The following is a 25,379-nucleotide window of genomic DNA, read 5'->3' on the forward strand; positions in this document are numbered from 1 at the left end:
TCACGAAACGCCAAGACATGGCGCCAATGACGACACCATCATTATGATATCGAACCCGCGTCCTATTAAAACAATACTAATGGTTTATGGACTTATTGTATACCGTAATCACTTTATTGGACTGTAGGTACAAAATGGTAAATAATTTATATTTTCGAACCGCCTAAGTTAAATTCCGAAATAGATTTCGTCTGAGCCCTGAGGTGTTGTACACCCATAAAAAAATCTGGGTAGGTACATTCCTACAATTACGTGCCTATAAGTTAGCAGCGTAAGGTGTTCATATTATATTATGAACTTAGGCTTGCAGCAGTAGCAGCCATTGTACAATGCATAATAATTTATGACTGCAGTCATACGTTATTCAATTCTGAAAAGGATTTTCAAATTAAAAAGTCGTTCAGTACCTTTATGCAGTGCGAAGTTGGCCAAAATACCCACATACAAAATTTAAAAAAAATCATTATCGTTAAAAAAAATTAAAATAAATAACATCACTTGTTTATATTTTTAGTTAATGTATTGTCGATATTTTAGAAATTGTACAACTATTCAACTTAAATTAAATTGTTATTTACATAATTTGGGTATATTTTAATGTATAGGCACAATTATTTTTTGTGTAAAACATAACACAATATTAATATGCTAATAAGCATATAATTAATTGTCGCAAAGGACTGAAAGGGCTCTGGGTAGTCCTGTAGGTGTTTAGGGTGAATGAGCTTATGTGGCCCTGCATTACTGATTTTATATAGATTTTATATATCAATTGGAAAGGTTAGGTCTTTTCGAAAATAATTGTCATTTTTTTAACAGACGTTAAACAAAATCGTAAGGAAACCCCACTGACGACCATCAGAAATATTATTAATAAGTAAAATCTGCTGCTGCTCCATTCGCTCATTATACCTACGTTGAATTTAAAACGGGTACAGACGTAGTAATTACTGGATTAATGAACTCTATACAGGTGATTCATCACGGTGTTGTGAAGAAATGGTTTCCGAGCGCATTATTACGTATAATATACGTAGAAATCCTTAGGTGATCGTTTTAATTCCACCACCTACTGTATATTAATTTGAAGATGATGATACTGCTTGTAATAAACGACGATAATCACCGTTTGGTTTATTAGAGTTTATATTATTACAGTTGATGTATACTATTGTATATATAGAACAATAAATCATATGCTCTAGAAAATTTTTAAAAAAACTTTGTGCATAAATGAATTTTTAAGTTTTTATTTTCACTGGTGCCTTGAAAAATATAAGAATAATTTTTACGAAGTAAAAAAATACGGCTATATAAAAACAATGCATGCGTTATTATTTACACCTTTGTATTTGCATAGATTGAATTGAATTTGTTAACTGTTGTAAGCTATTTATAAATGTAAGGAATTTTAATTAACTTTTTTAAATACTGAGCGGCGAGTCATTAACATTGTATCTGATTTTATAGTAATGGTAAAATAATAACTATACAATTCATTTTGTACATTTATTTTTTACTATATTATATCCATTATCTATATAATAACCTTTGTATTTTGTTCAATTCTGAGCGGATTCTATTGGTAGATGCGTTTTTCTTTTCTTTGTTATGTGTGTCTGATCACTATTTTGGATATACCCATCTATATAAGCTAGAATTCTCTAAAATGCATGTGAAGAGAGTAGAGACGTATTTGTAAATATATTAGAAATTTACAGAGGTACGAATATACAATGGTAAGATATACAGAGGTCATTTTTGGAATTTTCTGAAAACTATCAAAAACCACTTTATTGAAACCTTAGTTGTTACATAGGGAGGAGTAAGGAAATTCTAACGACGCATACAGTATATTATCGTGTATGTTACATGAATTAATAAAGACCACAATCCAAAAAAAGAAAATATAAACACGATCACTGACAATCTGGTTGGATATAAGTTTAAAAATACATTTTTTACGAGTAACATGTTATAAAAAATAACAGATTTTTTTTGGTATGGCTTAAAGTAAAAATCGTATATTTTGGGTTTTAACACCTATTTAATCATGACTTGAGTCATGGTATCAAGGACGAGTAAATAATACTCAAATTATAGAACAGAACACAAAATCATCGCTAAGTTTTTAATAACTTCATGATTAAAAAAGCGGGTAAGTGAATGTCACTCTGCTGTACAGTCGGTTACAAGTGTAACACTCTAATGGATGGTATTAAATTTGAATTATATAATACAATTATAATCAAATTGTATAATATCATTGCATACGAAAAACAATTCTGAGCGGAGACGGTTAGATCAGCCGAAGATATTTTATATTATATTTATATTGAACAAAAAAAAAACTAAAAAAATTGAAAATCGCAAATTTCCGGAAACATCACAAAACGTCAAAATATTTTTAAAATGTTATAAAGTAAAGGAATTGATAAAATAAACATATGGTGTAAATTTCAAATATCTACAGTTATTCGTCTTTGAATTACAATCCAATGTTATAAAAATATGAAGATTAAACGCTCATTAAAATGTAATTTGACTTTCCGCTAGGCATTTTTTTATATAAAGATAGATAAACTTATGAGGAGTCTTGTATAACATTTTCAAATCTTAGATTAAAACATAACATTTTTATGAATTTCTAACTCAAAATAATTTGAACATTTACAGGGTTGTTACATATTTTGTAAAAATTCGAAATTGAAATGCTTATAAAAAAGAACTGTGTCTATGTATTTTAATATTTTTCAACTGCCATTGTAAAAATATATTAGAAGTCTTTATAAAATTTTCAAGCTTCTTGACTCGAAATAAAATTTTATTGACATTTATAAAAAAAAAAACTAAAAGAATTAGAAACTAAAAATGTCCGTAAATAGCTCAAAACAACTCAAAATATTTTATTGTGTAAAGAAAATACCAATATAAACATTCATTGAAAATTGTATGTATTCCCGTTTTTCATTAATTTGTATTTGTTTTTCCGGCGTTTTTGAAAATTACTGAAAGTTTTTTACTTTTGACCCCCTCAATGTACCAACTAGATTCACTTTCCTATCAGAAAAGATGCTGTTGAAGAAAATCTAAGAATTTTTACTGCCCTAAAAGGTGATAACAGACACAAATAAAAAAGTAAAAATGTTTAAAAAAACACACATCATTGTAAAACCAATACAGTCATCGCTCCGCTCAGAATCTAAAATTTATCAACATTTTAAATGCGTATAATGGGATAACTGTATATATTATACTAAATACACGAACATCTCCTCCGAGAATTAAGTTATTCAGTTATCTTATATTGTAGATATATATATATATATTAAATAGACTAACGGATGTTTTGTTAATATTTTTTTTTGGGCGTAGGTTTTGTTAAATAAGGGTGTGTTTTGGAGTACGGGAATTCGGGGAACCATACACCTAACTTCCTACTCGTTTTCGTCCTTCCAGATGGAATCCATTGAATAGTTTAGAATTAACTGCGTAGTTGTATAGCCTATACTGCTCACATGTGTCGAAAAAAGGAAACATCAGCTGCTGTACGACGATACACGAACTGTAAAGAATTTTTTTTTTAAAAAGGTGGGTAAGTGGGTATACATCACTCTCCTGAACATTATATTGTGTCGTGTGGGTCACTGTAATGGATGTGTTAAATTTGAATTCATTGATATAAAATCATTGTGCCTATGTGTATAAAAAATAACTGTGTTTATATATTTTTTGGTACAGTATGAACTACTTATGAGAAACCTTATTTTAAATATTCAATCCTTAGCCATAAAATTGAAAATTGTATACATTTTTAATTATAAAATGATTTGCAAATTTTCACGATTTTGATGAATTTTGTAAAATTTAAACTTGAAATGTTTACAAAAAAATTGTGTATGAGTATCTTTAATGTTTTTGAACCGCTATTTTAACAGTTTATGTGAAGCCATAATATGCTGAAAATTATTATATTCAATTTTCATATTTTTATCTATATTTATAGAAAAAATAACTAAAAACATTTAAAACTCCAAATGTTTATAAATAATTCAAAAGTCAAAAGAGTCAAAATATTTTGAAAATGTTATCATACAATATAGATAATTATAAAATAAACATTTGGTGAAAATGCTAATACTGTTGTTCATTTTTGAAGTACAATAAAATAAGAAAATCTTTCGATGGAAGAATATCCAATGTAGGTGCAGAAAAAATTTAAACTACGAACGCTTATAAAAAATATAAAACTTTTCGGTTAACTTTTTTTTGTTTGTTAGTATGTCGATTATAATAATTTTATTATAAAAACTTCTTTTTGAACTGTTTATATATATTATATTTGTTTGTGTCTGTACTCTGTATATACAATATACATTATACTCATATAAGTACATAGTTACCATAAGTAGTTGGTTTATCTTGGGTGATATTACTATATTAGTATAATTTAATTTGTATTTTGATTATAATCACCATAATCTAATGACTATTTTTTCTAGGATAAATGTCGAATGTAGGCACGTCATATAAAAACTTTTTTAGTAGGTAAGTGTTATCGAATGTATTTATTTATATACGCTAATTAAATATTTTAATAAGAATACATTGCCGGCTTAATTTCCCACGATCATACTAATTGATCAATTAGGACATCTTGCACTAAATTAGTTTATATTCATTGAAAAATTAAATTAACACCCTGTTTTTGGGCCTCAATCGACAGACAGCTTAATTTATACTATCAAAAATTATATATAATTTATATGTATAAAAATGATAAATATATTACCAAATTATAAATAATACATTTAAATAATAATAATAAATTATCTATTACGATTTAACACCGGCAGTTAATTAATTTAAAATTGAAATAGGATATAATATAAAGTGTTCACTTGTTAATAACTATAATTTGACCTTAATCTTTATACTATTTTCAATCTTATTAATATAATATTATACAATTATACAAGGTAAATTATATATTTATTTTACATGATTTTACCTGCCTCAAATATTATGACAATGAATGAGTTGTGTGATTGATTGTCGCTTTAAATTTGGAAAAAAATGTGTGTGATTATAATCAAATTATTAGTTTTAACTTAAAAATGTAAAAATTAAGTAGGTAAAAAAATTAAATCGTCGGAGTTAACGTTTAATTTACAAGTCAAAAATGAATAGGTACAAGAGGCACTTACATATTTTTCACAGGCACAAAAATCGTACCGGTGGAAATTATATACAAAAAAAGGATCGATGGAATTTACAATCGCCCATTTGTCTTTAAGTTGAATAATATATGATAAATAGTTGATAGCTGTCACATTGAATGTTCTGATATAATATTATAATTTAAATAGTAACACTGAGCTATCGTTTATTATAGTATTTACTTATTTATTTATTTCACAAATCCTTCCTGATGTAACATTTTGATTAAAGAACAATTTTTATTTTAATATTATTAAGACAAATTGTTTCAATCCAATCATACACATTAGTAGCCAATACTCAATTTACAAAAGTAAAACGTAGTACCTACCTGTTAAAAGCATTGATGTATGAGGTAATATTATCTTGTTATCAAATAAATACAAATCAATGTCCAATTAATTTTCTAAACTAAATTTTCACGAGTTCAGCAAATGATGGATTGTAGTGTGTGCCTACTTATTTTTTGTTATTGTATATTATTTATCTAATCATTTAGTTGTGGTTACAAATATATACGTATATAAACAAAATAGAATTTATAGAAATGATAACGTAAAAATATTGATAAAATATTAAAATACAATAATGTGAATTATAGTAATTAAAAATATTATAGTTTCATTTGAAATTTGGATATAAAAGGTTGTCAAGTATAATACCTTTGTTGTACCTTTGTCCAAAACCTTTGTCGTTTTTACCATAATATTATTATGTAGGTATAAGTTTAATTTACTAATAATGTATGGACCTGCGATGGAAAAAAAATGATTAATTATTTTAAGTTAAGTACGCATGCCATAAATTATAATAATCAATAAAGTAACAAATTGTAAAATGATAAAGCTAGGTATAACTTTCTGTTAAAGTGTTCAACAATTATAAACCTTAAGATATCTAATTAATACCGTTGTTATTATTATTTTCATATTACAATATATATGAGAATAGTTATACTTATAATAATACATTAATAATTAATGGATACTAGTCAAAACCCTAAATAAAAACCCCATAAAAAAATTCTAATCTAGTGTATTATTCTTAAATTTTAAATTGAATTTTAATTTACCTACCAATGTCTTTAAATTGTTTATATAAAATATAATCTATCTTAAATTTAATTTAAAAAAAAATGCACTTATAGAGAGAAAAAATATAAATATAAAAGTAATCAGCTTATTTTGATCAGCACAATATTATTATAGAATTATCACGCAAAAATAATAAATTTAAATTTATAAAAAATATAAGAACATCTTGTTTCTTTTTTTTTATGTAGTTCATGTTAGTATATAATTTATATAACTACTTATTATATTAGTTATTATTATAGAGTTGTACACTTAAAGACAAATAATATAATGTAGTCCTATCCCTATGAGCCATGTATATTCGTTAACGATTTTAAGTTTCTTTTATTATAATATCCATTTAAGAACATTCCACTAGGTAGCTGGTGGATTATCTTTAACTAAAAATTGGATTACAGGCGTATTCTCTCATAATGTAAAATAGATAAATGTTATTTTTTTATAATAAAAATGTGTCCTATTCAACATAAAAATGGACAATATATTCTTTAAACTATTGTTAAGTTAAAAATAAATGTCACGGTAATTTATTATGTTTCTTAAAAATTTAAAACTACCCACTTAGTAGGAAATCGAGGTTTATAAATTAATATTACCTGTATACACAAATTTACCATGCTTATATTGTATGTATTAAATACATCATATTTTTTTAAAGTATGTAAAACATTGTTTAACACTTTATTATGAAGATATTTTAACAATGAATTTATTTTTAAAAAATGTTATTATTTATTTCTAATGGATTAACTAAATATTATTTTTAAATAATATTTTGTATACCTACTTACAATCAATACAATTAGGTATATTATATTCTAAGCAAAATGGATAAGTCTGCACTAATATTTTTAGAATAAAATAAAATATAGTTTACATTTTTATAATGAAAAACCAACTAACCAAAATTATTTCAATTTAATGTTGAGTTTAAATGATATAAGTATAGTTAATATGTAATCATTTATTAAATAAATCATTCCTTTCTAAAAAAAAAAAAAAAAAATGAAAAAAACAAACCATATTAATCATAGTATACTCACTATTTATTATACTAATTTATAACTAACGTTTAACAGCAAAAGAGTAAGCTACAATATAAAAAGTTATGTTTAATTCACAGTTGCATATAATATTATGATTAACTATATTAAGGTACACACGTCAACAACTATAATGTTTCGATTATTTTTTTCGAAATATAAATTATGCAAGTATTATAATTTATAACTGTATAATAGGTGGTTTATTATTGTTATTATGATTATTATTATTTTCTCTAGTTCAACATTATTCTTTTTTTTTTGTGATACTTAATTAGTAATTACCTACTTAATATTGTAGTGAAATATTTCGCAGAATTGAATTAAGTCACTAGGAAGGTATGGGTTGAGATAAACTCAGCGGGGCCCAGGTTGTACTATTAAATTCACCAATAATAATAATATTATTTAAATTGTAAACTATTTCAATAAAAAATCTTGGCAGCATATAAAATGTAAATAAAATCTAAAAAAAATATTTTCATATCCTTTGCTAAATATTTTCTATAAATACGATACCATATACAACGGAATTAAAGCAACTAAAATCAAAATTAAAAATAGAATATTTTCAATTTTAAAACAACTATTATTCAATTTGAAAGAATGTGTCATTTGGGAATTAATAAAATACTTTTGTTATAAGGAAAACACATTTTGAAATGTTTAAAGATAAATAATAACAACTGTAAAATGTAATTTAATATAAATACATTATTACTGAATTACCTACTTAAAATGATAAAACTTAAATTATTTAGGCATCTTTTTTTTTAGTATTCCAATAAATAAAAATCGTAGCCTTATATTACATTTTCAAGAAAATTGACTTGATAAATAAATATGTTCTCAACATAAATCCATAAAAAACAAATACAATTTTCTACTAGAATCCACTTTAAAATATGATGATTCAAACATTTTTACTGCTTAAAATGCTTAATACGTAATTGTAATACTAATACATTTATTGCACAGCTCAGAATCTAAAATGCTTGCTGTGATTAAAAAAAGTAAAAACTTAAAAAAATCTAATAATAAAAAAAGTAAAAATTGGTTTGTTATGACTTCAAATGATGTAAAAAAAAATCATCAAAAATTCTGATGCTTTTATTAATGAGTGTTTACTGTTAAAAGAATCACTCTGTATAAATATTATGGAGGTTAAAATATCACTATATAATATAATAAAGCTAAATATTGTTAAGCGATAATGATACAGAGGCAATATTGTATTACATTTTTTTTACACATTTAGTCTATATTCTAAAAACCTATCACCTATATTATATATTATAATATGAACCTATATATTTTATATTAGTAATTGATTATTATATAAGACTAGCAGGCTATGCATATGAATATTTCAATTTTTTTTTTTTATTAAACGTTACCTATTAAAAATATTAATCCAACATTTTCTTGATTAAATATATAAATGTACCTTTGAGTAAAAAATTTTTGATTTTTGATTTTTGGTCTTCTGTGGGCACAAACATGTGACTGAATATTATAATAACTATTATTTATTATTTATTATCATAAAAATGTACCCATACAGCAGTCCCATTCGTTATACGATAATTAATAATTGTATGGGGAATATTAATTGTATAATAAATAGCTAATATCTTAAATAATTGTAATTTGTTTTTTTTAATGTTCTAAAATGATATTCTTTTAATTCGCTCTACATATTTTATTCAAAAAACACAATAAAGTATAATATTACATTAAATATAAGTCAAAATGTATGGACACTATTACACCATACTTAAAAATAGTTTTTTTTACAACTTGATATTGAACCAACCCGATGGTAAAAAATGTACATTTTATAGATTTTATGGACACTATTATATTATTGCATGGTAATGAACTTTTTAGGAGCCATTTAACTGTTTAGATAGTTTGCATATTTAATATTTGACTTGCAGAACATAACAATATAGATATAACTTTAAAATGGGCATAAATAAAAAAATTAATATGAATTTGTTTCGTAAAATAAAAATTAGTCAAGCTTATAAAATATGGTGTGATGGATTGTCAAACGAATATACCTAATATACTATGTAAATAGTGGATAACCTATACATTAATTTATAATTATTCATCAATAATTTACTAAAATCACGTATATATGTTTAAATACAATTATGTGAATATATTATCCATAATACGCATAAGTTTATCCGCACCTAACTATATGAAATTAATTTCGTATTTTTATCGACGAAAACCATATTTTAGTACTTATGTGGGAAGTTAGATATTTTCCAATTTAAAAAAAAGACAATTGCGCTTAATATATAACATGTAAACGCACTTTGGAAACGTTTCAACAAAAACCTTAGAAGTCATCATTTATTTATACGCCCATTGCTCATTTACCCATTTAATAGGTAGGTAGGTAGGTAGGTATTATAATGTATGTACGATGTCATTTACTTTTTACCTAGTTATCTGAATTTTATTATCAAATTTTCAATATCTGTTTAGACTAGAAATTTTTTTTTTATTATTTAATACAAATTTTATTTTCTGTTATATGAACGATATTTATGTATACGATATATTGACATTTGTATAATAATGTGGATGACCTTATATATTCAGGTATATTATATTGTGACGTGGGTAGATATATAATGGATTTTCAAGAACCTTCGCACTATGCAACATATTGCAGCTATAACAATAAATTGTACAACTTTAAAGCTTTAAATTTTGCGTTTTCAGGATAGGTACTAAAAAACAGTAAAATCAAAGACATCAATGTCTGGAAATTGGAATAGGTTTTTTCTTGGCCATATTATTAAAACGTTTAAATTGGTTGAATATGGAAATAATAACAATAAACATCTAAAGGTCATACCTATACGAGCCAATATGGTTTAATATTCCTCACATAATATGAAAACAAATGTATATAATTTCTTCCGCCAATGGCCAATACTGCACACACACACACACACACACACACACACACACACACACACACACACACACACACATAATATATATATAAACAGGTGCGTTCATGTGAATATAACGAGAATCTATATTTGCGTGTGTAAATATACCTATATAAAATTCTATACGTCATAAATGCAGCAATGTGTTATAGCATAGGTAAACTTATATACAGTCAATTAAATTTATGTTAAGACTGACTATAGTAATGACTTGAAAAAATTAAACCATTTGATCGGCAGAATTTTCTTGAGCCAGCTGTATGCTATACAAACTTCGCCTTATACAGCGTAATACATCTAATAGGTACTTGATAATGTAAAATAAATTGTCAAAATTATAATCCGATATATCCATGCTGGTAAAATATCTTTGTATATACCTTAACATTTATTTTTATTTTCATTTTTATTATAACATTTAATTTTATAGAAATGATTATTTACCTAAGTTTTTAAAAAACATATCGTAAAATGTTATTCATCTTGTTTCATCGGGTTGATTCAGAACTAAAGTTAAATGACCCCATCCATATTTGAAATTGGAAATCATTAATTTTATTCAAGCTTTTATAATATAGATAGAAAAATAAAAATTATATATCATATTATAATAGAATAAATTGTACGTCTCAATCAAAATAATACATTTTATATTATTCAGGTTTCTTTTATTATTTTTCAAATCGCTTCAACAACAAAGGTTATCAGCGTAAAGTGTGTTTATATATTCAGCTTTATTATTTGAAAATTAACACTACCTACATATCATTTAGGTAGTATCTATAGCTATTCTACAAATCCCAAAAATACGGGCAATACAAAAACCTACCTATGGGTTTAGGCAGTTAATAGGTACTTAAAAATGTATAAACTAATACGTGTTATCTTTGAAAGTTCTTAGAACACCATTTCTATATGTTTATAATAATTAATTTATCGCGACAGTCAACGCTAGAAAATATTGTAATATCAATAATTTAATGAACCGTTTTAAGCAAGTTTTGTTTCACACGTCGGTTTTTATGTATATGGTGTGTTATTATAATATATATTATATAACGTTGATTTTAATAACAGTTAAATATAAAATCCAAGAGAAGCCAATATCACGAGGGTACACAAAAGATTGATATAATATAACAAAAACAATTTATAAATGCAAGGTATAGAATTAGGATTAGGTAGATACCAACAATTGTTTGGTTCAACACGAGATCTGCTAAATATTTAATGGTCTGTAATTTCATCAATATTTTCCAATTAATACATTTTAATAACAGTTTAAGAAAATTTTTTAAAAAAATCGCACGAATAGTAATATCATTTTTTTTTTAATATATAATACATCACGTATTGGAGCACGGCCCCATCTACAAAATAATAAGTGAATAATATTGCAAATAATCCGAGCCCTATAACCACAGTAACCATTGGATTGGAATCCGTAGAAATTATAATCAAATAACATATAGGCTTACCGTATACGACGTGCCGCGGGGATTGATGCGGACGGAACCGCGGTAATATATAGGGGACGGCGGTGGAGTTGCTGCTGCTGCAGCGGGTGGATAATGTAAGACGCGTACGAGCGGCAAGCGATGTGTACGAGCGGCAAGCGATGTGTACGAGCGGCAAGCGATGTGTACGAGCGGCAAGTTCAAAAAAAGTGTCGCGGGAGACTTGCACGCGAATCCGTCGGATTAACCGGTTTCGTCGAAAGCCCGGTATAAACTGCCACCGGTTTGTCCGTCCATCAGCCTCGACAATGACAATCGCGCGCGCGGTTCGCACAGTGAGTAATATACACACTCACACACACACACACACACACACACACTCGTAAACGCGTATAATACGCACACGTACACCACGCCTTCGCCTCGCCACAAAGCGCCGCTGCAGCAGGTGATGAGCACTATCGCGGGACGCCTCTCGAGACACTATTATTATTATTATTATTATTATTATTACTATTACACCATCGAACGACGACATTATACCATTTTCGAGTACCTGAATGTTATATTATAATAATATTGTTATGTGGTTAAAGGTGTATGGGTTTAAAGCCGTCCGCGGTTTAGGTCCACGACGGGGAAACGCGAGAAAAAAATAATGCGATACGGGACGAAATCAAAACTTTCGAGCTTTGCGAAACCGAAAACTTGACCCGCGCAATGACGCAATTTCGGCGTTTACTTTTATCGTAGAGTGTATAGGTATACTTACGACGAAATAGCGACGGATCGGATAGTCAATATGTGCGATCAGTTTAACTAGGTACTTCACAAATCCGTTCGTCGAGTTGCAATCGTTTATGGTAATAATTGATAAATTAAAATACACACATAATATTATAGGCAATATATATTATATAATTTACTGTTATTCGCAAGATGACATTAATACAAAAAAATAATTATCATTACAAATCGAAGACTAAGACACAAGTAGACAACCTTACTTAGAATTTGTATTGGTCTTAGGTTTTTATTTGATCTATGGGGATTTTTCTTCCTTAACATTCTCATAATATTAAAGAGTTCGATTTTCATGCTTACAGTGAAAATTAAAAAATCGTAGATATATTACTTATATGACAATACAAATAAGTAGGCATAAATAATTTGTATGAATTTGGGGTATAGTAACAATCATAAAAAATCCATACTTCAAGGAAATTGAAAATACGTTTCGCTATACTATCTCCCCGCATGAAAAAAATTCTAAATCCACCACCGCAGGATTCAAGTTTAAATTGTCGACAACGAATACGACCATGTATAAAATTATTTCATTATTATTAAATTTCATTATTTCTCTGCAAAACAAACGTTAATATTTTGATAGCACACAGTGGTGAAAACATTTTACGTGATGGTGACATTGGAATCAGAGTTTATACTAAACACATGACAAATATAGAAGTTCGATTATAACTATTGATCGTTTTCGTAATACAATGTTTATGTGGATTATTATTGTTCAAAAAAAAAAAACAAAGAATCCCAGTTCCGCACCAAAAGCTGCTTACCTGTAGTTTGCTGTGATCCTCTTCAATACTCTTGCTTGTGTGAAATTTTCGACTCAGACACGCTACAAAGTTGATTTTATTTCTTCTTCTTGCTATTTCACATCACATAACATGAAGACGGTAGGGGTTGCGGTGATCACGATTTTTCCGTTTTGACAAGTATATATCGTGGATTGTAGACAGTAGTGTGTCAAAAATATCGATTAGACAAAAATAAATCTACCACCAAATGTTTTAGTTGCGGTTGATTTTATAGTTTATCGTATGAAAAATGTAAGAACTTCTGAGTCGATCGTTCTGTAAGTTGTAAGTATAGAGTGTACCAAAGTATTGACATTTACTAGCGGTATTGACCGCAGCTGTGTGCCAGGGGGCGCGCGAAAATTCTTTAAACACGTCCCCGCCGAGTCGACTACAGCCGTGATAAGTTAAGTATCTCGATATGAATTGTGATCGTATAATAATAAGGATAATATAGTGTAGTCGGAAAAAACTGCGGGCGTTTAAAACACGACAATGATTAAATTATTAAGATTTTCGTAACTCATTTAAGTATAGTAACGCGTATAGTGCTCGGGGAAGCACGCGTGGTGTCACATACGACTTGTGGACTTTACCGGAACTCGCGTGGAACAGAACCCGGGTGTGAGTATTATGTACGCGCCAACGATATGTCAAGCAAACGGTACACGATTGCTATGTACACTGTACCTATAGCTCGATCCCATATTTATTTTCGGAATGTCGTGGCTAAACTTAGCCGAGGATTTTTGGCCCGTGGCGTGTTTCAAAACGCAATTATTCCCGCCGCGGCAGTCTGCGACGCAGTTTGTATTTTTTATTTAGCCTGTCCGTTCCGCCGTGATATTTTTGTTGGTATTATACAGGGCGATTCTTTCAAATGTAAACACTCATTTCTTAGAAGAATAATTAACGCTTTTGGGTATATTTTTTCTAAATAATTTGAAGGCATTATGAAAAAATATACATTATGCTAAAAAGTTATATAAAAACAATATTTCCATAAACGTTTGGTATTACTTTTTGTGAAAATAAGTGTTTACCTTTAAACTAATCATTCTGTATGATATTTATTATTTTTATACATACATTTTTGTAGGTACTGGTTGTATTTGTATACAATTAAATTGTTATTATGATTGGATAATAATACTAACCTGTATTTAATATTTGGTCGCTATATTTTTTACACGAGCGGATAAAAATCATAACCGCATATTTGTTTATTTCTTCTAACAATTGGTTACCCGTAAGAAAAAAAATTACTTATTAGTGTTATTACTTACTTATTAGTAGTTATTACTATCCACCGATTTAAAATTAAATCTTTTATTTTTTTTCGATTTTTTTAAAATTTTTGAACACTTTAAAAAGCTACTTATCTCGATCAGTACTCTATGAAATTATAAATTTATATTAATATATCATATCAGAATATTAGATGATACCTTCCTACACAGGCACACGGCTATACTAAAATGCCCTATGTTCGGGGAACTTTTGTCCTCATTGCAGTGAATTCACACGGCAATCACACCCTACCCAATTATTCCGTTGTCACTTGACAGCCACAATAATAAAATAACGTAGAAAATCACGTATAGATGTGCGCGATATATATGTAAAGAAATGATTCTTATAAGTTATTGACTAATACAGTGGCGTGGTGAACGGTAATTTCAGAGGCAATTGCCTCTGAGATTTTCTTAAATAGAGGGGTGGGTGGTAGCCGGTGGGTCCCCAAGTAAATTTAATATGATGATATACTCAATAGGTAGTTAATAACGATCTGAAATATAATTAGTTATATTATATTAATACATTATTATGAATTAATACTTGGGATATTTGTAATTTGCCTCTGGAAAATTTTTAGTTCGCCAAGGCACTGGACTAATACAAGTAACTCGAAGCAACGATTATATGCACTTAATATATATGTGTCACCCGACTATTTTACCCAGACACAGGGGGTGGATGACTCATGTGAGAGATGCCCTCCCACTCAAATTCCATAAAAAAATGTTAGTTATTATATTATCATAATGTCATACGACGATTAAAATTATATTACAGAGTTTTTGATTTTGACTTTTGTTTTTAATTTATTGTTATACATATATATTATTTTGCAAATAATTATTTGGCAATTTCAAATCGCACAGACTGACGACCACGTTTTTGTCATAATCGCCCAAAATTATACTTCCATACCTTAGACCTATAAACCTAGTCTGTATACATTTATTTTAATTGTATTAATATGATGTTAGTGCATTTTTTGTTTTCTCTCTCTGACCCACGTGCAACATACTAAATTTTACAATCACAATAATGATTATAATAATATAATCATATTAATTTCTGAAATTAGAGTGAAATTACCTATTATAAAATTTAAAGGTAAGATATCTAAGGCATCTCATTGGCGTTTTATTATATTTTAATTTCAAAGCAAGTTATGAATATTTTGAAATTGTAAATTGTTTGTACATCTTAAAATACTCTTAACTCGCTTTAAAATTAAAATATAATAAAACGCCTATGAGATACCCTGGATAATAATCTTACCTTTATATTTTATAATAGGTAATTTCACTCTAATTTTATAAATTAATATAATTACAATCATTATTGTGAACATACGAGTACAATTTGGTATGTTGCACGTGGGTCAGAGAGAGAAAATAAATAGTGCGTTGACATCTTCTTAATTGATATCTACCGTTAAATATTTTAATTTCATTACTTTACCTACTATGACTCGGTGAGACTAAATACAAATAATCTTCGGTTCATCAAATATTCACAACAATTTAATATTTTCATTTCTTACACATGGTATAATTTTCTAAATATGTTCCCTCTTTTCGAGCTATTCATAGATATATAACATTTGAAATTGTTTTTAGATTATTCCTATAATTTTTGCAAGGTCAAAAAGTTTAAAAATTGTACAATTAAAGTTTCCACATAACTTGTTATTATAGATATTTAAAAATATTCATATAGATGAACAATTTTTTTATAAGCATTTGAAGTTCAAATTTTTTAAATTTACAAAACTTTGATATAATTTTTTTATTAAAAAATTATACATACGAGGTTTATTCTAAGTAGTTCATACTGTTACCAAAGAATCTAAAAAATACATAAAATTTTTTTATAGATATTTTAAGTTTATATTTGGGTGAAATTAGATATTTAAACTAAGAATAGCGAGCGAGCTTAGTCATTTTTCTATAATTTAAAAATATTATTCAAGGGTACTTGAAACTTTTGAGGTGTATTATTATATTTTCTACACACAATGACATTTTCAAATGCAACGTTTTTGCAATAAAATACTTTAATAGCAATAATATCATAAAATATATATTACTACCTATACCTAATAATATAAGTTGACATACCATATTCGCTTAGAATCGTTTTTCGTATGTAATAATTTTTACCTAAAGTTTCAACTTAAATTTTCCAAAATTACACACATCATATAGAAATACAATAAATTCTACAAATTTTCGTTGAGGCATATACAATTGTCACTGTTCCTACAAGTAACCTGTAAATAATATCAGTATATTATGTAATAATATTATAATACTTAATGATTATTATTGGTGACTAATGTGAATTTACTTTAATAAATTACGAGTCACCCGGCGTATAATTTTCAGGAAACAAGCAATGCATTTACTCGAGTCGGAGGTGATATTTTGACGAGGCATACTCAAGACACTTTTCACCAACATTTCGTCGTAGATGATGCACACAATTATAATATAATGTTATAAACGCTCGCGGACGGTGACGTATAAATCAAATTACAAGGGCCACGGCCAGAATTTTGTGGCTCCACACAACACTATACAATACTGTATAGTGTAGTGCACATGCACTCGTAGATAACGAAGTGAAGAGTTTGTATATTCTTACTTTAACGGACACTCTTGCTTATGCAATTTACTTTGTTTTAACTTATAAAGTTAGGTGTTCTAAAGTCTAAACAAAAGTGAAGTTAAAAATTGGCGCTCGGATTTAGTTTCGAAATTATGACATTTGGAAGTTTATCAATTATATCACGTCTAGTCGGTGCGTGGCACGTGCAGATAAGTGATAACACGATCGATAGTATACAAATCCGCGGATTCACAGCTACGTCATCTGTCGTGTATAGGGTGAGCTTTTTATCGTATTTTGATCGGTTGTTATTGAAATTATAGTAATATTCACTAGGTATCCATTTACAAAGTTGGATCGACCTAAACTTTTATATTTACAATATTTTATTTTATTACTGGGCCATTACTTAGGGAGCGAGTGAGCGACTACTTGTCATACTTAAGACTTAAGTACTTAACTGACAATGTATACACGAAGGGTAGGTATGTAGTTGTTAGGTTCCCGTCTACCCTGCGAGTGCGTAGGTACTGTATAGTACTATAGTGTTGTAATGGTGAAACGAGTCTTGATCACCTCCTGTTCAGTACTTGACGACAAGTGCTGCTCAATTATTAAAGAATGTAATCAAGTGCGCACATCAAGGTAGGATGCTCAAAGTCAACTAGATTTTTGATGGGTTCCTTTTAGGAATAGTTGTATATTATAAGCTTCTATGACTGTTATTTAGAAATAAGAATTAATTATATTTACTTAAAGTAATATGAGGCGGTTTGGGAAATTCTAGAAAAACCTCGGTAAAATAAGAACTTAACGCGCTGTATTTAAATTTTTAGTTATACACGATAACATGATATATTGATATAATATCAGGTAATTAAATGCATTATCTTTGATTCGTTTACAAATTACAAGCCAGTAACTAAGCGACAAATGTGCATTTTGGTTTTAATGTAAGTAACCAACTCTGACGCGCAAGTATAACCGATAAATATAAATATAAGCAATGTACCCACCGCATTTGGTTTGGTTCGTACGTTGTTGATAATTTATATTCATAAAATATAATTCATACAATTTATGATTTAATGATAATTCATATTTTGACCAACATCAAAATTTGGGTTTGTTTGTTGCGTTATTATGTGGTCCGTTAAGCGACCCGATAACTCACTGTATACAACAGATGTTTTTTGATACCTAATTAATATAATAATTTATTATTTTTTAACAAAATTATTTGTGTGTATATGTGGTGTGTTTTGTGTAAATTTATCCACATGTAATCTTCATTATATAAATTCTGCTGTACGTGTGTTGTGATTGAACTCCTCCTAAACGATTAGACCGATTTGAATGAATTTTTTTGTATGCGTTTGGGTGAAGCCCCGAATTGTTTAGATTAACAAATCATCCCCCTATAGGTCCAACCAGGGAATATGCTCAAACGAGGGCTTAGAGATGTACGGTGGAAATTTTTGTTTATAAATGATTGCCATGGGTTTTAAAACTATTATAAGTCGACAGACTCGGGATTCACAATTAGTCCAGCCGTTTAGGAGGAGTTCAGTGACATACTTGGTATAACTTTGATACTTTAGAGTTAAATTATAAAGTTACGTACAAACAGCACGGGGTCCTACCTGATAATATATTGCTGCGAATCAGAATTTTTATTCCAGGCAACAGTTAGAATAAATTTTGAACACCATTACACTGAATATTAAACAACGAATTGAACAACGTTTGAGTCATTTATAGAGTTGGTACATTTAACGGAAATGAAGTGCACGGGATCAGCTAGTATATAAATTATATATATATTATGTGTTATTATAAACGAATTACAAAATATAAAATATGATTCAGGATCATAACTTATATTAAGTTATATGATATACAATTCCTAAAACTGTATACTAGTGGGGGGAGGGAGGAGAATGATATATGGTACCAAAAAATATCTTTTTATACATTATAATTTTAAGTGAAAGCGAAAAAAAACATTTTATTTTACGTTCCCAATCTTTATATTGTGTTTTCCAATCTCTGTATTGAACATGTATGTATTTCCATTATGTAAGTATGGAAAATATTAAGTATTAACTTTTAAACCATGACTTACAGTAATTATTTACCTCTTGTCGTTAACATTTTTGACAGATATTGCCATCAGTTAGAGGTAATCGCATTTTCTTGATTAATTAATTAAAAGTTATCTAATTTCATTGCCACTAGCAGCAACGCCTGCCTTCTAGCTATGTCAAAAACCTGGGACCAGTCAAATTAAATCAGCACTCACTTCAACTAAACACACAGATCCAGAACTATAACTTCCAACCTCCAGAAATTCAAAATATACTCTCCACTCAACAAAAAAATATTATATGCCACATACAATCATTAGCAAATATTATAAGCCTTAGCTATAGCTATATATAATATATATATTATATATAATTTAATTTTAACTTTGTATATTATGATTTATATATTTACCAAATAAAAATGTTTATGTTGTAAATTAAAATATTCAATATTTCAATTGTTAAAACAATTTTTTAATCAACGTTTTTAATAAATAATTTTTAATAAAAGTACGTACTAATTTTTATTTTCAGTCGATATTAATTTACAGAAATGGTAAAAAAATGAATACAACTTAAAAAATTTCACTTAAACAAATGCTTGCAATGTTTTTTTGTGTAATTTCTAATTGAGCCATTTAATTACAAATTACCAGGTATACCTAATGGATTCATAAAAACCATTACTTAAAACCACACGTCATGTAAGAAGATCGTTTTTAAATATTTTGGACTATGCACTATACAAAAGTATAAAGAAGTATCCATAGGTGAACCCGATTAGGAGACCTAAATGACAATGAGGAAAATACATTTTTAGAAATAATCAAATAAATAGGGATGAGACGAAATATTAAAAAAAAAACAGAACATAATATTTTACCCTCCACCGCTGACCGACCATGACAATCGTTCGGACGAGTCTTTACAATTGTGGTCCCAATCTATATCATGGTATAGTTTCACTACGTCACGTTATACAGCAATATCGCATAGATACAATGTATATATAGGTACGCAATACATGCTCGGGCCTTTAATGACAAGTTTTATGACATATTCGTAAATATTTTTAACGTCCGATTGTTATGGGTAAAATGTTGGCTGTACCTTTAATATTAATGCTATATAATTATTTATGTAAAACATTACATTTTCGCCATAAAGATTTCGCCAGAGATAGTAGTAGATTGCCAGCAAAACATTAACGACTCGATGATTCTTCATTTAGACCGCACTATTATTATATGGACTATATAGTAAATAATATGGAGACGTAATACCAGCGTCGAGTCGTCTATAGCCCGATGTGTGACTTTTGGTACTTTTTATAAATTTCATATACGGTAAAGCGTATGTCACACTAAATTGTATGAAACGTGTCACCCGGTTAAAGGATTAAGAAATAATTGAACGTAATAACAAGATTGATTTTAGGTTAGGTTGGTTAAGGTTAGGTTTCTAATTCAGAATTTGAATAAATTCTTAATTAAAAGAAAAATTGGTGGTGAGCATGCTTGGCGAATCACCCTGTATATAATATTATAACGCTCTATAATAATATTATGTTATACCTACTGTAGAGTGTAGTCCGTTGTATTAGTTGTGTTTCTTCTATGGGTGACTGTATATCTAAATTTCACTTGTCGTACATAATATATATTACGTAATTATCGAGTTGGTTTGATTAACACTCAAGACTCAAAACGTTAGTTTTCCGGTAAGACCTACCTTTATTATTTTTTCTCGGATCACGAACAACGACTAAAATTTATTTTGACAATGTGTGTTTCCGCGTTCGGTTATGATAAACAATAATTGAGACGCTCTGCAGAGGCCTGTAGTATATTATGATAATTTTCACGATTATTTTGTATACCTATATATATTTAACTTCGAACATCTTTTATTCAAAACGCGTAGATACTATTATATTATGTATTATACTACCTCAAAAAACACATTTTTTATGTTATTTTTTTTATTAGTTGAGCAATGGTTATTACCGTTAAACATATGTATACAATATATTGCGGTATTATCAAATATAATATAATATTGTGTAAACTGACAGTATAGGTTTGTCTTAAAATATAAATATATTATTATAATCCGAGACTTATGAATACATTTTAATAAATATCAGTGTGGGAAATGACTTTAAATACACTATATTATCATCGGGAACAACGTCAGCTTTCATGAAACGTATGTTGTTATAGTATATTATGTTGCTCATTGGAAAGGGATGAGATAATATATTTAAAATTATGGTAACTTACATAGTTATTGTATCTGCATCCAAGACGGCAGAGGCGTCGTAAACGATTTTCAGTCCGTGGGAGCAGACTGTTTTATTAACTGAAAATAAAAATCATTAATACAACAAGATAACACACTTATAGTAGGTATATATAAAATATGTGTGTGTGTACGATATTTATTGTGTTTTTGTGCAAGTATAATATTGTAAAATGTCAAATGTTTTTATATTAATAAATAAACACTAAGCTGTACAACGTAAGTTCACGTTATATATCGATTGTTAGCATATAATAAATAACATTCATGACCACGCATTTATATTATAGTGGTAACTGGTATGACTATTACATGTGAAATAAAAAAAATATATATTTTTGAATTAATGATTACAATAGTCCAATTTCTATTATCACTATATGTTGTTAAATTATGGGAGAGTTATAGCCCTATTTGATTATTTTGGATAAGATTGTCATCATAGGCACTGTAGCCCTTCTGAAAGTCTCTATGAAAATCTATAAAGTATCGAAACATAATTAAACATCTTAAGGACTCACTATTTCACTATTGTATACAATTGTAGGTACCTAACCTAAGCTAACCTAATTTTACCTTGTTTAACTACCAGCTTCAGCTTATTATATCATGAATTTGGTTAAAGCACAATGAGTTCGGTACATAGCTAAGCTAATAGATAAATGTTATACGATCGATAATTTATCAATAATTATCAGTACAAACTTTTTGCGTATTAGTTTGTGCAATCGTTTTTCGAATAATATACTTATACTATTTTATGATAAGCTTTTTTTTATACTTCTTCAAACTATATTATGTTAAGTATAATTAATGCATAATATGATTTAAGTATCATAATTGTTATGGGAACAGAAGTATACTTTTTTAAATTTATTTATTTCAATGTACAGACATGAGTCTTATTTCATAATTCAAATTTAAATGTAATAAAAAAAAATGGTTGTTAACATTGAGACAATCATCTCATCCGTCATCAAAAAGTTTCATATATACATCTGTACAATATAATTTATATTTATACCCAACTGCACTGCACTGATTATTTGAAAAAAATCACTAGGTATATTCGATAACACAATTTCAAAACAATTTTTATAAAATGTTATGTACCTACTCTTTACTCGTAATTTATGTTTCCTAATATGTACATAGTATATTTATATAATATTAGTCATTAGCTCAAGTATAGATTGTATATATACAATATACTATACGAAGATTATTTTATAACAGCAATAAACACTCAAATTTTGAAAAGCATTAACTGTTAGCTTTTGATTTTCAGATGGCCCCTACCCCCTTCCCAAGCACCTAACACAGATTTTTAATTTCATATTTTCATATTATAGTCTAAAACACAAGACTTTTTCTAAAACTGTTGACACATGAATAATACAAATATTGAACACTGAACGAAAAGTTATTATTTTAATAATCATTTCAAGTTTATAGATAAGCCGAGGTGCACCACACATTTCGCGAGGTACCCCTTGCCACTTCACTCTTCTTATCTAAACTTGAAATTCTCATTTATTAAAAACTATATTCGTTGAATACCTGAATACATTTAAAATCATAATTTAAAAAAAAAATATTCAGAAATAAAACACACAATATAGATTTTCGTTTAAAAATCAAAAGTACAAGTATCAAAAAAAATCATCGAAAAATATAATGGTGAAAAAAAACGACAATATTAAACTATTTAAATTTGGAGTTTTACAGATTTTAGATTTTTCAAATGAAAAAAATTAGAAAAAAGCAGGTAAGTGGATGTCGTTCTGCTGTACAGTAGATTACAAGTGGGTCATTGTATAATGGTTGTATTAAATTTGAATTCAATGATATAATATCATTGTATAAGAAAAACGATTCTGAGCGGATACGGTTTGTCAGTCTGGATATTTTATATTGTTATTATTTATTTTATCATGTAGGTAATCAAGTTGAACTAATATTAAAATATTACAATTTTTTATTCGTTTCTATGGTGATAAACAAAGCGTTAGAAATTAAAATCCCATTTTTAGCGTTTTTTCGTATTTTTTCGGTGGTTTTTCCAGTGGCATTAAATAAATATTGAGAAAATCGAAAAATGACCTCTTTGAAGTACCATCTTGATCCATTTTGCTAAAAGATAAGGTACTATATGTTGAAATCGAAACACTCCTTCTGGAAGAAATTTTGTATACAGGATATAAAAATAAAAAATAAAAAAAAATAAACACCATTGTAAAAACAATAGCTCCCTCGCTCTGCTCAGAATCTAAAATCTAATAAGTATACAATATGAACTATTAAGCATTTTCTGTTAAAATAATCCCTCTGTATATTCGATCTTATGAGATATTGAAAAGTACCTAACCTACCTTACGTAAAATCTTTTTTTTATTAGATTAAAAGTGTCTGTAGGTAAGTATAATTTAAATATTATTATTTAACAAATGTCTCTCAGTAGTTATTAACAATATTATACATGTATTATTATTTCGTATTTAAAGAACGCATATACTATATTCAGTATAATCTGAGAACAAAAGTTATAAGTTCGGGCAAAATAAATTAACAACAATGTATAAAAAATTGAAAATCTTAAACTATATCCTTCCTTTATTTTAATAAAATTACTATTAACTAACATCATTTATACGATATTATATGTAATTACAATTATTGAATTAATATTATTATAATAATATATTATTTTTATTTCAAGTGAATTATAAATAGATATCTTCCTTAGGTGTAAACTAATTTGCATTACAGGCTCTTTAAGTAAATATTTATGAAAATACTACCGTTATATTGACATTTTTTATTAGAATTGCAACACAATATTATTATTATTCGTTATTGTGAAATCTTATGTTAGTTAAACATTGGTACGTTTTATTTTAGACATAGGACTATTTCAACAAGAAAATATTATACTGCAGAACATGAACTGTTGAGTATATCAGCTATACCTTATTCCGTTGTAATATATTGCATCATTCTATATATTTAAATATTTTGTTACTTTTACAGTAGATCTAATATTTTAAAATATTATTTTTTAATTTTGTTAAAGTCGCCTTGTTGGAAACTTTGTAATCAATTTTAAATCCTAACTGTATATCAATATAAACAATATATTACATTATTATTTATTTTATTAAGTAAGAGAAATATCATTTTTTACGTTAAGTTTCGTATTCTTATTGCCCACGTGAAAATGTCCATTATATAAAATAACATTTATTCATGGTAAATCATAAGAAAATCGTTTGTTTTTCTTGACTACCTATCAATTACAGGTTTCATAAATTTCAAGCAGATTTAAATTAACACTAAAAGTGTAATAATTATGCTTTTGATTTTTAAAACAGTGAAAAATGATCTGATGTTAAAATATTTGAAATATTATAATCTTAATGTCATATTATGCTTTATGATGCATCATTATTAAATATTAATATAATATGTTCATCATATAATCATACTATTATGTTCTATATCAATATTTTTACCATCGTTCTCAATGTATAAGCCTTATATTATTATAATAGTTTTGTACAATCGAACATTTGAATACGACTAGGTGACATATCGTAAAACAATACAACGTAAAACATATGTATATGTTTCCAAGGGCAACGTTATTGTTGAATAATAACGTTTCATTATGAATTTAATTTAATGAACTACGATAT

The 25,379-nt window shown here is 27.5% G+C and overlaps 1 protein-coding gene across 3 annotated transcripts in view; it reads right to left on the reverse strand.

The window, feature by feature from the left end:
• Positions 1 to 21,730, reverse strand: part of LOC100159441 (facilitated trehalose transporter Tret1) — a 58,038-nt gene extending 36,308 nt beyond the window's left edge. The window contains exon 1 of one of the 3 annotated variants that reach the window (XM_016808397.2): positions 21,666 to 21,730. The gene's annotated coding sequence lies outside the window, so the exon portion shown is untranslated. Of the gene's footprint in view, positions 1 to 11,816; positions 12,087 to 13,372; positions 13,977 to 21,665 lie in introns of those variants that run through there. The other 2 variants (XM_008189792.3, XM_008189790.3) reach the window with 2 other exon arrangements.
• Positions 21,731 to 25,379: the final 3,649 nt, after the last annotated feature.

The sequence above is a fragment of the Acyrthosiphon pisum genome, chromosome A1 (genome assembly GCF_005508785.2).
Source record: "Acyrthosiphon pisum isolate AL4f chromosome A1, pea_aphid_22Mar2018_4r6ur, whole genome shotgun sequence".
Lineage (NCBI taxonomy): Eukaryota > Metazoa > Arthropoda > Insecta > Hemiptera > Aphididae > Acyrthosiphon > Acyrthosiphon pisum.